Source organism: Oncorhynchus mykiss, unplaced genomic scaffold (assembly GCF_013265735.2).
Source record: "Oncorhynchus mykiss isolate Arlee unplaced genomic scaffold, USDA_OmykA_1.1 un_scaffold_450, whole genome shotgun sequence".
Lineage (NCBI taxonomy): Eukaryota > Metazoa > Chordata > Actinopteri > Salmoniformes > Salmonidae > Oncorhynchus > Oncorhynchus mykiss.
The window spans coordinates 46,053-59,203 of NW_023493897.1; the positions used below are offsets into that span (position 1 = coordinate 46,053).

General features: G+C 44.2%; 35 non-coding genes across 35 annotated transcripts; all 35 read left to right on the forward strand.

Moving 5' to 3' along the window:
- Positions 1 to 68: 68 nt before the first annotated feature.
- Positions 69 to 187, forward strand: LOC118957326. The gene has a single exon (XR_005046638.1). It is a non-coding gene; the product is annotated as a 5S ribosomal RNA (ribosomal RNA).
- A 260-nt stretch (positions 188 to 447) lies between these two features.
- On the forward strand, positions 448 to 566 carry LOC118957327. The gene has a single exon (XR_005046639.1). It is a non-coding gene; the product is annotated as a 5S ribosomal RNA (ribosomal RNA).
- Positions 567 to 826: 260 nt separating this feature from the next.
- On the forward strand, positions 827 to 945 carry LOC118957328. Its single transcript, XR_005046640.1, has one exon. It is a non-coding gene; the product is annotated as a 5S ribosomal RNA (ribosomal RNA).
- Positions 946 to 1,205: 260 nt separating this feature from the next.
- Positions 1,206 to 1,324, forward strand: LOC118957329. Its single transcript, XR_005046641.1, has one exon. It is a non-coding gene; the product is annotated as a 5S ribosomal RNA (ribosomal RNA).
- A 260-nt stretch (positions 1,325 to 1,584) lies between these two features.
- On the forward strand, positions 1,585 to 1,703 carry LOC118957330. Its single transcript, XR_005046642.1, has one exon. It is a non-coding gene; the product is annotated as a 5S ribosomal RNA (ribosomal RNA).
- A 260-nt stretch (positions 1,704 to 1,963) lies between these two features.
- Positions 1,964 to 2,082, forward strand: LOC118957331. Its single transcript, XR_005046643.1, has one exon. It is a non-coding gene; the product is annotated as a 5S ribosomal RNA (ribosomal RNA).
- A 260-nt stretch (positions 2,083 to 2,342) lies between these two features.
- LOC118957332 lies at positions 2,343 to 2,461 on the forward strand. The gene has a single exon (XR_005046644.1). It is a non-coding gene; the product is annotated as a 5S ribosomal RNA (ribosomal RNA).
- A 260-nt stretch (positions 2,462 to 2,721) lies between these two features.
- LOC118957333 lies at positions 2,722 to 2,840 on the forward strand. Its single transcript, XR_005046645.1, has one exon. It is a non-coding gene; the product is annotated as a 5S ribosomal RNA (ribosomal RNA).
- A 260-nt stretch (positions 2,841 to 3,100) lies between these two features.
- On the forward strand, positions 3,101 to 3,219 carry LOC118957334. The gene has a single exon (XR_005046646.1). It is a non-coding gene; the product is annotated as a 5S ribosomal RNA (ribosomal RNA).
- A 260-nt stretch (positions 3,220 to 3,479) lies between these two features.
- Positions 3,480 to 3,598, forward strand: LOC118957336. The gene has a single exon (XR_005046648.1). It is a non-coding gene; the product is annotated as a 5S ribosomal RNA (ribosomal RNA).
- A 260-nt stretch (positions 3,599 to 3,858) lies between these two features.
- On the forward strand, positions 3,859 to 3,977 carry LOC118957337. Its single transcript, XR_005046649.1, has one exon. It is a non-coding gene; the product is annotated as a 5S ribosomal RNA (ribosomal RNA).
- A 260-nt stretch (positions 3,978 to 4,237) lies between these two features.
- On the forward strand, positions 4,238 to 4,356 carry LOC118957338. The gene has a single exon (XR_005046650.1). It is a non-coding gene; the product is annotated as a 5S ribosomal RNA (ribosomal RNA).
- Positions 4,357 to 4,616: 260 nt separating this feature from the next.
- On the forward strand, positions 4,617 to 4,735 carry LOC118957339. Its single transcript, XR_005046651.1, has one exon. It is a non-coding gene; the product is annotated as a 5S ribosomal RNA (ribosomal RNA).
- A 260-nt stretch (positions 4,736 to 4,995) lies between these two features.
- LOC118957340 lies at positions 4,996 to 5,114 on the forward strand. Its single transcript, XR_005046652.1, has one exon. It is a non-coding gene; the product is annotated as a 5S ribosomal RNA (ribosomal RNA).
- Positions 5,115 to 5,374: 260 nt separating this feature from the next.
- Positions 5,375 to 5,493, forward strand: LOC118957341. The gene has a single exon (XR_005046653.1). It is a non-coding gene; the product is annotated as a 5S ribosomal RNA (ribosomal RNA).
- A 260-nt stretch (positions 5,494 to 5,753) lies between these two features.
- LOC118957342 lies at positions 5,754 to 5,872 on the forward strand. The gene has a single exon (XR_005046654.1). It is a non-coding gene; the product is annotated as a 5S ribosomal RNA (ribosomal RNA).
- Positions 5,873 to 6,132: 260 nt separating this feature from the next.
- Positions 6,133 to 6,251, forward strand: LOC118957343. Its single transcript, XR_005046655.1, has one exon. It is a non-coding gene; the product is annotated as a 5S ribosomal RNA (ribosomal RNA).
- A 260-nt stretch (positions 6,252 to 6,511) lies between these two features.
- LOC118957344 lies at positions 6,512 to 6,630 on the forward strand. Its single transcript, XR_005046656.1, has one exon. It is a non-coding gene; the product is annotated as a 5S ribosomal RNA (ribosomal RNA).
- Positions 6,631 to 6,890: 260 nt separating this feature from the next.
- Positions 6,891 to 7,009, forward strand: LOC118957345. The gene has a single exon (XR_005046657.1). It is a non-coding gene; the product is annotated as a 5S ribosomal RNA (ribosomal RNA).
- Positions 7,010 to 7,269: 260 nt separating this feature from the next.
- On the forward strand, positions 7,270 to 7,388 carry LOC118957347. The gene has a single exon (XR_005046659.1). It is a non-coding gene; the product is annotated as a 5S ribosomal RNA (ribosomal RNA).
- Positions 7,389 to 7,648: 260 nt separating this feature from the next.
- LOC118957348 lies at positions 7,649 to 7,767 on the forward strand. The gene has a single exon (XR_005046660.1). It is a non-coding gene; the product is annotated as a 5S ribosomal RNA (ribosomal RNA).
- Positions 7,768 to 8,027: 260 nt separating this feature from the next.
- Positions 8,028 to 8,146, forward strand: LOC118957349. Its single transcript, XR_005046661.1, has one exon. It is a non-coding gene; the product is annotated as a 5S ribosomal RNA (ribosomal RNA).
- Positions 8,147 to 8,406: 260 nt separating this feature from the next.
- On the forward strand, positions 8,407 to 8,525 carry LOC118957350. Its single transcript, XR_005046662.1, has one exon. It is a non-coding gene; the product is annotated as a 5S ribosomal RNA (ribosomal RNA).
- Positions 8,526 to 8,785: 260 nt separating this feature from the next.
- Positions 8,786 to 8,904, forward strand: LOC118957351. The gene has a single exon (XR_005046663.1). It is a non-coding gene; the product is annotated as a 5S ribosomal RNA (ribosomal RNA).
- A 260-nt stretch (positions 8,905 to 9,164) lies between these two features.
- Positions 9,165 to 9,283, forward strand: LOC118957352. The gene has a single exon (XR_005046664.1). It is a non-coding gene; the product is annotated as a 5S ribosomal RNA (ribosomal RNA).
- Positions 9,284 to 9,543: 260 nt separating this feature from the next.
- Positions 9,544 to 9,662, forward strand: LOC118957353. The gene has a single exon (XR_005046665.1). It is a non-coding gene; the product is annotated as a 5S ribosomal RNA (ribosomal RNA).
- Positions 9,663 to 9,922: 260 nt separating this feature from the next.
- On the forward strand, positions 9,923 to 10,041 carry LOC118957354. The gene has a single exon (XR_005046666.1). It is a non-coding gene; the product is annotated as a 5S ribosomal RNA (ribosomal RNA).
- A 260-nt stretch (positions 10,042 to 10,301) lies between these two features.
- Positions 10,302 to 10,420, forward strand: LOC118957355. Its single transcript, XR_005046667.1, has one exon. It is a non-coding gene; the product is annotated as a 5S ribosomal RNA (ribosomal RNA).
- Positions 10,421 to 10,680: 260 nt separating this feature from the next.
- Positions 10,681 to 10,799, forward strand: LOC118957356. Its single transcript, XR_005046668.1, has one exon. It is a non-coding gene; the product is annotated as a 5S ribosomal RNA (ribosomal RNA).
- A 260-nt stretch (positions 10,800 to 11,059) lies between these two features.
- Positions 11,060 to 11,178, forward strand: LOC118957358. The gene has a single exon (XR_005046670.1). It is a non-coding gene; the product is annotated as a 5S ribosomal RNA (ribosomal RNA).
- Positions 11,179 to 11,438: 260 nt separating this feature from the next.
- Positions 11,439 to 11,557, forward strand: LOC118957359. The gene has a single exon (XR_005046671.1). It is a non-coding gene; the product is annotated as a 5S ribosomal RNA (ribosomal RNA).
- Positions 11,558 to 11,817: 260 nt separating this feature from the next.
- Positions 11,818 to 11,936, forward strand: LOC118957360. Its single transcript, XR_005046672.1, has one exon. It is a non-coding gene; the product is annotated as a 5S ribosomal RNA (ribosomal RNA).
- Positions 11,937 to 12,196: 260 nt separating this feature from the next.
- On the forward strand, positions 12,197 to 12,315 carry LOC118957361. The gene has a single exon (XR_005046673.1). It is a non-coding gene; the product is annotated as a 5S ribosomal RNA (ribosomal RNA).
- A 260-nt stretch (positions 12,316 to 12,575) lies between these two features.
- On the forward strand, positions 12,576 to 12,694 carry LOC118957362. The gene has a single exon (XR_005046674.1). It is a non-coding gene; the product is annotated as a 5S ribosomal RNA (ribosomal RNA).
- Positions 12,695 to 12,954: 260 nt separating this feature from the next.
- LOC118957364 lies at positions 12,955 to 13,073 on the forward strand. The gene has a single exon (XR_005046676.1). It is a non-coding gene; the product is annotated as a 5S ribosomal RNA (ribosomal RNA).
- Positions 13,074 to 13,151: the final 78 nt, after the last annotated feature.

Below are 13,151 nucleotides of genomic sequence, written 5' to 3' on the forward strand. Positions count from 1 at the left end.
GTGAAAATGCAACAGCTGTTAATCAGGCTCACTTTGACTTTACATAGTGCAGCAAGAGATTGTTTCTCGCTTACGGCCACACCGGCCTGAGTACGCCTGATCTCGTCTGATCTCGGAAGCTAAGCAGGGTCGGGCCTGGTTAGTACTTGGATGGGAGACCGCCTAGGAATACCAGGTGCTGTAAGCTTTTTGTCACTGCCTTGTGGAATTTCAACTCTTTGTCCGTTTTTTCCCACAAGGCTGAAATATGTGCCCTCGCTTTGAAATAAGTAAGCAAGGTTAGTTTGCATTTCATCCAACAATCTGTGCTACAAATTATGGCTACAGTATATGCAATTTCTTCCACTTTTTGAGTGACACAAAGATGCTTATCTAAATGGTGAAAATGCAACAGCTGTTAATCAGGCTCACTTTGACTTTACATAGTGCAGCAAGAGATTGTTTCTCGCTTACGGCCACACCGGCCTGAGTACGCCTGATCTCGTCTGATCTCGGAAGCTAAGCAGGGTCGGGCCTGGTTAGTACTTGGATGGGAGACCGCCTAGGAATACCAGGTGCTGTAAGCTTTTTGTCACTGCCTTGTGGAATTTCAACTCTTTGTCCGTTTTTTCCCACAAGGCTGAAATATGTGCCCTCGCTTTGAAATAAGTAAGCAAGGTTAGTTTGCATTTCATCCAACAATCTGTGCTACAAATTATGGCTACAGTATATGCAATTTCTTCCACTTTTTGAGTGACACAAAGATGCTTATCTAAATGGTGAAAATGCAACAGCTGTTAATCAGGCTCACTTTGACTTTACATAGTGCAGCAAGAGATTGTTTCTCGCTTACGGCCACACCGGCCTGAGTACGCCTGATCTCGTCTGATCTCGGAAGCTAAGCAGGGTCGGGCCTGGTTAGTACTTGGATGGGAGACCGCCTAGGAATACCAGGTGCTGTAAGCTTTTTGTCACTGCCTTGTGGAATTTCAACTCTTTGTCCGTTTTTTCCCACAAGGCTGAAATATGTGCCCTCGCTTTGAAATAAGTAAGCAAGGTTAGTTTGCATTTCATCCAACAATCTGTGCTACAAATTATGGCTACAGTATATGCAATTTCTTCCACTTTTTGAGTGACACAAAGATGCTTATCTAAATGGTGAAAATGCAACAGCTGTTAATCAGGCTCACTTTGACTTTACATAGTGCAGCAAGAGATTGTTTCTCGCTTACGGCCACACCGGCCTGAGTACGCCTGATCTCGTCTGATCTCGGAAGCTAAGCAGGGTCGGGCCTGGTTAGTACTTGGATGGGAGACCGCCTAGGAATACCAGGTGCTGTAAGCTTTTTGTCACTGCCTTGTGGAATTTCAACTCTTTGTCCGTTTTTTCCCACAAGGCTGAAATATGTGCCCTCGCTTTGAAATAAGTAAGCAAGGTTAGTTTGCATTTCATCCAACAATCTGTGCTACAAATTATGGCTACAGTATATGCAATTTCTTCCACTTTTTGAGTGACACAAAGATGCTTATCTAAATGGTGAAAATGCAACAGCTGTTAATCAGGCTCACTTTGACTTTACATAGTGCAGCAAGAGATTGTTTCTCGCTTACGGCCACACCGGCCTGAGTACGCCTGATCTCGTCTGATCTCGGAAGCTAAGCAGGGTCGGGCCTGGTTAGTACTTGGATGGGAGACCGCCTAGGAATACCAGGTGCTGTAAGCTTTTTGTCACTGCCTTGTGGAATTTCAACTCTTTGTCCGTTTTTTCCCACAAGGCTGAAATATGTGCCCTCGCTTTGAAATAAGTAAGCAAGGTTAGTTTGCATTTCATCCAACAATCTGTGCTACAAATTATGGCTACAGTATATGCAATTTCTTCCACTTTTTGAGTGACACAAAGATGCTTATCTAAATGGTGAAAATGCAACAGCTGTTAATCAGGCTCACTTTGACTTTACATAGTGCAGCAAGAGATTGTTTCTCGCTTACGGCCACACCGGCCTGAGTACGCCTGATCTCGTCTGATCTCGGAAGCTAAGCAGGGTCGGGCCTGGTTAGTACTTGGATGGGAGACCGCCTAGGAATACCAGGTGCTGTAAGCTTTTTGTCACTGCCTTGTGGAATTTCAACTCTTTGTCCGTTTTTTCCCACAAGGCTGAAATATGTGCCCTCGCTTTGAAATAAGTAAGCAAGGTTAGTTTGCATTTCATCCAACAATCTGTGCTACAAATTATGGCTACAGTATATGCAATTTCTTCCACTTTTTGAGTGACACAAAGATGCTTATCTAAATGGTGAAAATGCAACAGCTGTTAATCAGGCTCACTTTGACTTTACATAGTGCAGCAAGAGATTGTTTCTCGCTTACGGCCACACCGGCCTGAGTACGCCTGATCTCGTCTGATCTCGGAAGCTAAGCAGGGTCGGGCCTGGTTAGTACTTGGATGGGAGACCGCCTAGGAATACCAGGTGCTGTAAGCTTTTTGTCACTGCCTTGTGGAATTTCAACTCTTTGTCCGTTTTTTCCCACAAGGCTGAAATATGTGCCCTCGCTTTGAAATAAGTAAGCAAGGTTAGTTTGCATTTCATCCAACAATCTGTGCTACAAATTATGGCTACAGTATATGCAATTTCTTCCACTTTTTGAGTGACACAAAGATGCTTATCTAAATGGTGAAAATGCAACAGCTGTTAATCAGGCTCACTTTGACTTTACATAGTGCAGCAAGAGATTGTTTCTCGCTTACGGCCACACCGGCCTGAGTACGCCTGATCTCGTCTGATCTCGGAAGCTAAGCAGGGTCGGGCCTGGTTAGTACTTGGATGGGAGACCGCCTAGGAATACCAGGTGCTGTAAGCTTTTTGTCACTGCCTTGTGGAATTTCAACTCTTTGTCCGTTTTTTCCCACAAGGCTGAAATATGTGCCCTCGCTTTGAAATAAGTAAGCAAGGTTAGTTTGCATTTCATCCAACAATCTGTGCTACAAATTATGGCTACAGTATATGCAATTTCTTCCACTTTTTGAGTGACACAAAGATGCTTATCTAAATGGTGAAAATGCAACAGCTGTTAATCAGGCTCACTTTGACTTTACATAGTGCAGCAAGAGATTGTTTCTCGCTTACGGCCACACCGGCCTGAGTACGCCTGATCTCGTCTGATCTCGGAAGCTAAGCAGGGTCGGGCCTGGTTAGTACTTGGATGGGAGACCGCCTAGGAATACCAGGTGCTGTAAGCTTTTTGTCACTGCCTTGTGGAATTTCAACTCTTTGTCCGTTTTTTCCCACAAGGCTGAAATATGTGCCCTCGCTTTGAAATAAGTAAGCAAGGTTAGTTTGCATTTCATCCAACAATCTGTGCTACAAATTATGGCTACAGTATATGCAATTTCTTCCACTTTTTGAGTGACACAAAGATGCTTATCTAAATGGTGAAAATGCAACAGCTGTTAATCAGGCTCACTTTGACTTTACATAGTGCAGCAAGAGATTGTTTCTCGCTTACGGCCACACCGGCCTGAGTACGCCTGATCTCGTCTGATCTCGGAAGCTAAGCAGGGTCGGGCCTGGTTAGTACTTGGATGGGAGACCGCCTAGGAATACCAGGTGCTGTAAGCTTTTTGTCACTGCCTTGTGGAATTTCAACTCTTTGTCCGTTTTTTCCCACAAGGCTGAAATATGTGCCCTCGCTTTGAAATAAGTAAGCAAGGTTAGTTTGCATTTCATCCAACAATCTGTGCTACAAATTATGGCTACAGTATATGCAATTTCTTCCACTTTTTGAGTGACACAAAGATGCTTATCTAAATGGTGAAAATGCAACAGCTGTTAATCAGGCTCACTTTGACTTTACATAGTGCAGCAAGAGATTGTTTCTCGCTTACGGCCACACCGGCCTGAGTACGCCTGATCTCGTCTGATCTCGGAAGCTAAGCAGGGTCGGGCCTGGTTAGTACTTGGATGGGAGACCGCCTAGGAATACCAGGTGCTGTAAGCTTTTTGTCACTGCCTTGTGGAATTTCAACTCTTTGTCCGTTTTTTCCCACAAGGCTGAAATATGTGCCCTCGCTTTGAAATAAGTAAGCAAGGTTAGTTTGCATTTCATCCAACAATCTGTGCTACAAATTATGGCTACAGTATATGCAATTTCTTCCACTTTTTGAGTGACACAAAGATGCTTATCTAAATGGTGAAAATGCAACAGCTGTTAATCAGGCTCACTTTGACTTTACATAGTGCAGCAAGAGATTGTTTCTCGCTTACGGCCACACCGGCCTGAGTACGCCTGATCTCGTCTGATCTCGGAAGCTAAGCAGGGTCGGGCCTGGTTAGTACTTGGATGGGAGACCGCCTAGGAATACCAGGTGCTGTAAGCTTTTTGTCACTGCCTTGTGGAATTTCAACTCTTTGTCCGTTTTTTCCCACAAGGCTGAAATATGTGCCCTCGCTTTGAAATAAGTAAGCAAGGTTAGTTTGCATTTCATCCAACAATCTGTGCTACAAATTATGGCTACAGTATATGCAATTTCTTCCACTTTTTGAGTGACACAAAGATGCTTATCTAAATGGTGAAAATGCAACAGCTGTTAATCAGGCTCACTTTGACTTTACATAGTGCAGCAAGAGATTGTTTCTCGCTTACGGCCACACCGGCCTGAGTACGCCTGATCTCGTCTGATCTCGGAAGCTAAGCAGGGTCGGGCCTGGTTAGTACTTGGATGGGAGACCGCCTAGGAATACCAGGTGCTGTAAGCTTTTTGTCACTGCCTTGTGGAATTTCAACTCTTTGTCCGTTTTTTCCCACAAGGCTGAAATATGTGCCCTCGCTTTGAAATAAGTAAGCAAGGTTAGTTTGCATTTCATCCAACAATCTGTGCTACAAATTATGGCTACAGTATATGCAATTTCTTCCACTTTTTGAGTGACACAAAGATGCTTATCTAAATGGTGAAAATGCAACAGCTGTTAATCAGGCTCACTTTGACTTTACATAGTGCAGCAAGAGATTGTTTCTCGCTTACGGCCACACCGGCCTGAGTACGCCTGATCTCGTCTGATCTCGGAAGCTAAGCAGGGTCGGGCCTGGTTAGTACTTGGATGGGAGACCGCCTAGGAATACCAGGTGCTGTAAGCTTTTTGTCACTGCCTTGTGGAATTTCAACTCTTTGTCCGTTTTTTCCCACAAGGCTGAAATATGTGCCCTCGCTTTGAAATAAGTAAGCAAGGTTAGTTTGCATTTCATCCAACAATCTGTGCTACAAATTATGGCTACAGTATATGCAATTTCTTCCACTTTTTGAGTGACACAAAGATGCTTATCTAAATGGTGAAAATGCAACAGCTGTTAATCAGGCTCACTTTGACTTTACATAGTGCAGCAAGAGATTGTTTCTCGCTTACGGCCACACCGGCCTGAGTACGCCTGATCTCGTCTGATCTCGGAAGCTAAGCAGGGTCGGGCCTGGTTAGTACTTGGATGGGAGACCGCCTAGGAATACCAGGTGCTGTAAGCTTTTTGTCACTGCCTTGTGGAATTTCAACTCTTTGTCCGTTTTTTCCCACAAGGCTGAAATATGTGCCCTCGCTTTGAAATAAGTAAGCAAGGTTAGTTTGCATTTCATCCAACAATCTGTGCTACAAATTATGGCTACAGTATATGCAATTTCTTCCACTTTTTGAGTGACACAAAGATGCTTATCTAAATGGTGAAAATGCAACAGCTGTTAATCAGGCTCACTTTGACTTTACATAGTGCAGCAAGAGATTGTTTCTCGCTTACGGCCACACCGGCCTGAGTACGCCTGATCTCGTCTGATCTCGGAAGCTAAGCAGGGTCGGGCCTGGTTAGTACTTGGATGGGAGACCGCCTAGGAATACCAGGTGCTGTAAGCTTTTTGTCACTGCCTTGTGGAATTTCAACTCTTTGTCCGTTTTTTCCCACAAGGCTGAAATATGTGCCCTCGCTTTGAAATAAGTAAGCAAGGTTAGTTTGCATTTCATCCAACAATCTGTGCTACAAATTATGGCTACAGTATATGCAATTTCTTCCACTTTTTGAGTGACACAAAGATGCTTATCTAAATGGTGAAAATGCAACAGCTGTTAATCAGGCTCACTTTGACTTTACATAGTGCAGCAAGAGATTGTTTCTCGCTTACGGCCACACCGGCCTGAGTACGCCTGATCTCGTCTGATCTCGGAAGCTAAGCAGGGTCGGGCCTGGTTAGTACTTGGATGGGAGACCGCCTAGGAATACCAGGTGCTGTAAGCTTTTTGTCACTGCCTTGTGGAATTTCAACTCTTTGTCCGTTTTTTCCCACAAGGCTGAAATATGTGCCCTCGCTTTGAAATAAGTAAGCAAGGTTAGTTTGCATTTCATCCAACAATCTGTGCTACAAATTATGGCTACAGTATATGCAATTTCTTCCACTTTTTGAGTGACACAAAGATGCTTATCTAAATGGTGAAAATGCAACAGCTGTTAATCAGGCTCACTTTGACTTTACATAGTGCAGCAAGAGATTGTTTCTCGCTTACGGCCACACCGGCCTGAGTACGCCTGATCTCGTCTGATCTCGGAAGCTAAGCAGGGTCGGGCCTGGTTAGTACTTGGATGGGAGACCGCCTAGGAATACCAGGTGCTGTAAGCTTTTTGTCACTGCCTTGTGGAATTTCAACTCTTTGTCCGTTTTTTCCCACAAGGCTGAAATATGTGCCCTCGCTTTGAAATAAGTAAGCAAGGTTAGTTTGCATTTCATCCAACAATCTGTGCTACAAATTATGGCTACAGTATATGCAATTTCTTCCACTTTTTGAGTGACACAAAGATGCTTATCTAAATGGTGAAAATGCAACAGCTGTTAATCAGGCTCACTTTGACTTTACATAGTGCAGCAAGAGATTGTTTCTCGCTTACGGCCACACCGGCCTGAGTACGCCTGATCTCGTCTGATCTCGGAAGCTAAGCAGGGTCGGGCCTGGTTAGTACTTGGATGGGAGACCGCCTAGGAATACCAGGTGCTGTAAGCTTTTTGTCACTGCCTTGTGGAATTTCAACTCTTTGTCCGTTTTTTCCCACAAGGCTGAAATATGTGCCCTCGCTTTGAAATAAGTAAGCAAGGTTAGTTTGCATTTCATCCAACAATCTGTGCTACAAATTATGGCTACAGTATATGCAATTTCTTCCACTTTTTGAGTGACACAAAGATGCTTATCTAAATGGTGAAAATGCAACAGCTGTTAATCAGGCTCACTTTGACTTTACATAGTGCAGCAAGAGATTGTTTCTCGCTTACGGCCACACCGGCCTGAGTACGCCTGATCTCGTCTGATCTCGGAAGCTAAGCAGGGTCGGGCCTGGTTAGTACTTGGATGGGAGACCGCCTAGGAATACCAGGTGCTGTAAGCTTTTTGTCACTGCCTTGTGGAATTTCAACTCTTTGTCCGTTTTTTCCCACAAGGCTGAAATATGTGCCCTCGCTTTGAAATAAGTAAGCAAGGTTAGTTTGCATTTCATCCAACAATCTGTGCTACAAATTATGGCTACAGTATATGCAATTTCTTCCACTTTTTGAGTGACACAAAGATGCTTATCTAAATGGTGAAAATGCAACAGCTGTTAATCAGGCTCACTTTGACTTTACATAGTGCAGCAAGAGATTGTTTCTCGCTTACGGCCACACCGGCCTGAGTACGCCTGATCTCGTCTGATCTCGGAAGCTAAGCAGGGTCGGGCCTGGTTAGTACTTGGATGGGAGACCGCCTAGGAATACCAGGTGCTGTAAGCTTTTTGTCACTGCCTTGTGGAATTTCAACTCTTTGTCCGTTTTTTCCCACAAGGCTGAAATATGTGCCCTCGCTTTGAAATAAGTAAGCAAGGTTAGTTTGCATTTCATCCAACAATCTGTGCTACAAATTATGGCTACAGTATATGCAATTTCTTCCACTTTTTGAGTGACACAAAGATGCTTATCTAAATGGTGAAAATGCAACAGCTGTTAATCAGGCTCACTTTGACTTTACATAGTGCAGCAAGAGATTGTTTCTCGCTTACGGCCACACCGGCCTGAGTACGCCTGATCTCGTCTGATCTCGGAAGCTAAGCAGGGTCGGGCCTGGTTAGTACTTGGATGGGAGACCGCCTAGGAATACCAGGTGCTGTAAGCTTTTTGTCACTGCCTTGTGGAATTTCAACTCTTTGTCCGTTTTTTCCCACAAGGCTGAAATATGTGCCCTCGCTTTGAAATAAGTAAGCAAGGTTAGTTTGCATTTCATCCAACAATCTGTGCTACAAATTATGGCTACAGTATATGCAATTTCTTCCACTTTTTGAGTGACACAAAGATGCTTATCTAAATGGTGAAAATGCAACAGCTGTTAATCAGGCTCACTTTGACTTTACATAGTGCAGCAAGAGATTGTTTCTCGCTTACGGCCACACCGGCCTGAGTACGCCTGATCTCGTCTGATCTCGGAAGCTAAGCAGGGTCGGGCCTGGTTAGTACTTGGATGGGAGACCGCCTAGGAATACCAGGTGCTGTAAGCTTTTTGTCACTGCCTTGTGGAATTTCAACTCTTTGTCCGTTTTTTCCCACAAGGCTGAAATATGTGCCCTCGCTTTGAAATAAGTAAGCAAGGTTAGTTTGCATTTCATCCAACAATCTGTGCTACAAATTATGGCTACAGTATATGCAATTTCTTCCACTTTTTGAGTGACACAAAGATGCTTATCTAAATGGTGAAAATGCAACAGCTGTTAATCAGGCTCACTTTGACTTTACATAGTGCAGCAAGAGATTGTTTCTCGCTTACGGCCACACCGGCCTGAGTACGCCTGATCTCGTCTGATCTCGGAAGCTAAGCAGGGTCGGGCCTGGTTAGTACTTGGATGGGAGACCGCCTAGGAATACCAGGTGCTGTAAGCTTTTTGTCACTGCCTTGTGGAATTTCAACTCTTTGTCCGTTTTTTCCCACAAGGCTGAAATATGTGCCCTCGCTTTGAAATAAGTAAGCAAGGTTAGTTTGCATTTCATCCAACAATCTGTGCTACAAATTATGGCTACAGTATATGCAATTTCTTCCACTTTTTGAGTGACACAAAGATGCTTATCTAAATGGTGAAAATGCAACAGCTGTTAATCAGGCTCACTTTGACTTTACATAGTGCAGCAAGAGATTGTTTCTCGCTTACGGCCACACCGGCCTGAGTACGCCTGATCTCGTCTGATCTCGGAAGCTAAGCAGGGTCGGGCCTGGTTAGTACTTGGATGGGAGACCGCCTAGGAATACCAGGTGCTGTAAGCTTTTTGTCACTGCCTTGTGGAATTTCAACTCTTTGTCCGTTTTTTCCCACAAGGCTGAAATATGTGCCCTCGCTTTGAAATAAGTAAGCAAGGTTAGTTTGCATTTCATCCAACAATCTGTGCTACAAATTATGGCTACAGTATATGCAATTTCTTCCACTTTTTGAGTGACACAAAGATGCTTATCTAAATGGTGAAAATGCAACAGCTGTTAATCAGGCTCACTTTGACTTTACATAGTGCAGCAAGAGATTGTTTCTCGCTTACGGCCACACCGGCCTGAGTACGCCTGATCTCGTCTGATCTCGGAAGCTAAGCAGGGTCGGGCCTGGTTAGTACTTGGATGGGAGACCGCCTAGGAATACCAGGTGCTGTAAGCTTTTTGTCACTGCCTTGTGGAATTTCAACTCTTTGTCCGTTTTTTCCCACAAGGCTGAAATATGTGCCCTCGCTTTGAAATAAGTAAGCAAGGTTAGTTTGCATTTCATCCAACAATCTGTGCTACAAATTATGGCTACAGTATATGCAATTTCTTCCACTTTTTGAGTGACACAAAGATGCTTATCTAAATGGTGAAAATGCAACAGCTGTTAATCAGGCTCACTTTGACTTTACATAGTGCAGCAAGAGATTGTTTCTCGCTTACGGCCACACCGGCCTGAGTACGCCTGATCTCGTCTGATCTCGGAAGCTAAGCAGGGTCGGGCCTGGTTAGTACTTGGATGGGAGACCGCCTAGGAATACCAGGTGCTGTAAGCTTTTTGTCACTGCCTTGTGGAATTTCAACTCTTTGTCCGTTTTTTCCCACAAGGCTGAAATATGTGCCCTCGCTTTGAAATAAGTAAGCAAGGTTAGTTTGCATTTCATCCAACAATCTGTGCTACAAATTATGGCTACAGTATATGCAATTTCTTCCACTTTTTGAGTGACACAAAGATGCTTATCTAAATGGTGAAAATGCAACAGCTGTTAATCAGGCTCACTTTGACTTTACATAGTGCAGCAAGAGATTGTTTCTCGCTTACGGCCACACCGGCCTGAGTACGCCTGATCTCGTCTGATCTCGGAAGCTAAGCAGGGTCGGGCCTGGTTAGTACTTGGATGGGAGACCGCCTAGGAATACCAGGTGCTGTAAGCTTTTTGTCACTGCCTTGTGGAATTTCAACTCTTTGTCCGTTTTTTCCCACAAGGCTGAAATATGTGCCCTCGCTTTGAAATAAGTAAGCAAGGTTAGTTTGCATTTCATCCAACAATCTGTGCTACAAATTATGGCTACAGTATATGCAATTTCTTCCACTTTTTGAGTGACACAAAGATGCTTATCTAAATGGTGAAAATGCAACAGCTGTTAATCAGGCTCACTTTGACTTTACATAGTGCAGCAAGAGATTGTTTCTCGCTTACGGCCACACCGGCCTGAGTACGCCTGATCTCGTCTGATCTCGGAAGCTAAGCAGGGTCGGGCCTGGTTAGTACTTGGATGGGAGACCGCCTAGGAATACCAGGTGCTGTAAGCTTTTTGTCACTGCCTTGTGGAATTTCAACTCTTTGTCCGTTTTTTCCCACAAGGCTGAAATATGTGCCCTCGCTTTGAAATAAGTAAGCAAGGTTAGTTTGCATTTCATCCAACAATCTGTGCTACAAATTATGGCTACAGTATATGCAATTTCTTCCACTTTTTGAGTGACACAAAGATGCTTATCTAAATGGTGAAAATGCAACAGCTGTTAATCAGGCTCACTTTGACTTTACATAGTGCAGCAAGAGATTGTTTCTCGCTTACGGCCACACCGGCCTGAGTACGCCTGATCTCGTCTGATCTCGGAAGCTAAGCAGGGTCGGGCCTGGTTAGTACTTGGATGGGAGACCGCCTAGGAATACCAGGTGCTGTAAGCTTTTTGTCACTGCCTTGTGGAATTTCAACTCTTTGTCCGTTTTTTCCCACAAGGCTGAAATATGTGCCCTCGCTTTGAAATAAGTAAGCAAGGTTAGTTTGCATTTCATCCAACAATCTGTGCTACAAATTATGGCTACAGTATATGCAATTTCTTCCACTTTTTGAGTGACACAAAGATGCTTATCTAAATGGTGAAAATGCAACAGCTGTTAATCAGGCTCACTTTGACTTTACATAGTGCAGCAAGAGATTGTTTCTCGCTTACGGCCACACCGGCCTGAGTACGCCTGATCTCGTCTGATCTCGGAAGCTAAGCAGGGTCGGGCCTGGTTAGTACTTGGATGGGAGACCGCCTAGGAATACCAGGTGCTGTAAGCTTTTTGTCACTGCCTTGTGGAATTTCAACTCTTTGTCCGTTTTTTCCCACAAGGCTGAAATATGTGCCCTCGCTTTGAAATAAGTAAGCAAGGTTAGTTTGCATTTCATCCAACAATCTGTGCTACAAATTATGGCTACAGTATATGCAATTTCTTCCACTTTTTGAGTGACACAAAGATGCTTATCTAAATGGTGAAAATGCAACAGCTGTTAATCAGGCTCACTTTGACTTTACATAGTGCAGCAAGAGATTGTTTCTCGCTTACGGCCACACCGGCCTGAGTACGCCTGATCTCGTCTGATCTCGGAAGCTAAGCAGGGTCGGGCCTGGTTAGTACTTGGATGGGAGACCGCCTAGGAATACCAGGTGCTGTAAGCTTTTTGTCACTGCCTTGTGGAATTTCAACTCTTTGTCCGTTTTTTCCCACAAGGCTGAAATATGTGCCCTCGCTTTGAAATAAGTAAGCAAGGTTAGTTTGCATTTCATCCAACAATCTGTGCTACAAATTATGGCTACAGTATATGCAATTTCTTCCACTTTTTGAGTGACACAAAGATGCTTATCTAAATGGTGAAAATGCAACAGCTGTTAATCAGGCTCACTTTGACTTTACATAGTGCAGCAAGAGATTGTTTCTCGCTTACGGCCACACCGGCCTGAGTACGCCTGATCTCGTCTGATCTCGGAAGCTAAGCAGGGTCGGGCCTGGTTAGTACTTGGATGGGAGACCGCCTAGGAATACCAGGTGCTGTAAGCTTTTTGTCACTGCCTTGTGGAATTTCAACTCTTTGTCCGTTTTTTCCCACAAGGCTGAAATATGTGCCCTCGCTTTGAAATAAGTAAGCAAGGTTAGTTTGCATTTCATCCAACAATCTGTGCTACAAATTATGGCTACAGTATATGCAATTTCTTCCACTTTTTGAGTGACACAAAGATGCTTATCTAAATGGTGAAAATGCAACAGCTGTTAATCAGGCTCACTTTGACTTTACATAGTGCAGCAAGAGATTGTTTCTCGCTTACGGCCACACCGGCCTGAGTACGCCTGATCTCGTCTGATCTCGGAAGCTAAGCAGGGTCGGGCCTGGTTAGTACTTGGATGGGAGACCGCCTAGGAATACCAGGTGCTGTAAGCTTTTTGTCACTGCCTTGTGGAATTTCAACTCTTTGTCCGTTTTTTCCCACAAGGCTGAAATATGTGCCCTCGCTTTGAAATAAGTAAGCAAGGTTAGTTTGCATTTCATCCAACAATCTGTGCTACAAATTATGGCTACAGTATATGCAATTTCTTCCACTTTTTGAGTGACACAAAGATGCTTATCTAAATGGTGAAAATGCAACAGCTGTTAATCAGGCTCACTTTGACTTTACATAGTGCAGCAAGAGATTGTTTCTCGCTTACGGCCACACCGGCCTGAGTACGCCTGATCTCGTCTGATCTCGGAAGCTAAGCAGGGTCGGGCCTGGTTAGTACTTGGATGGGAGACCGCCTAGGAATACCAGGTGCTGTAAGCTTTTTGTCACTGCCTTGTGGAATTTCAACTCTTTGTCCGTTTTTTCCCACAAGGCTGAAATATGTGCCCTCGCTTTGAA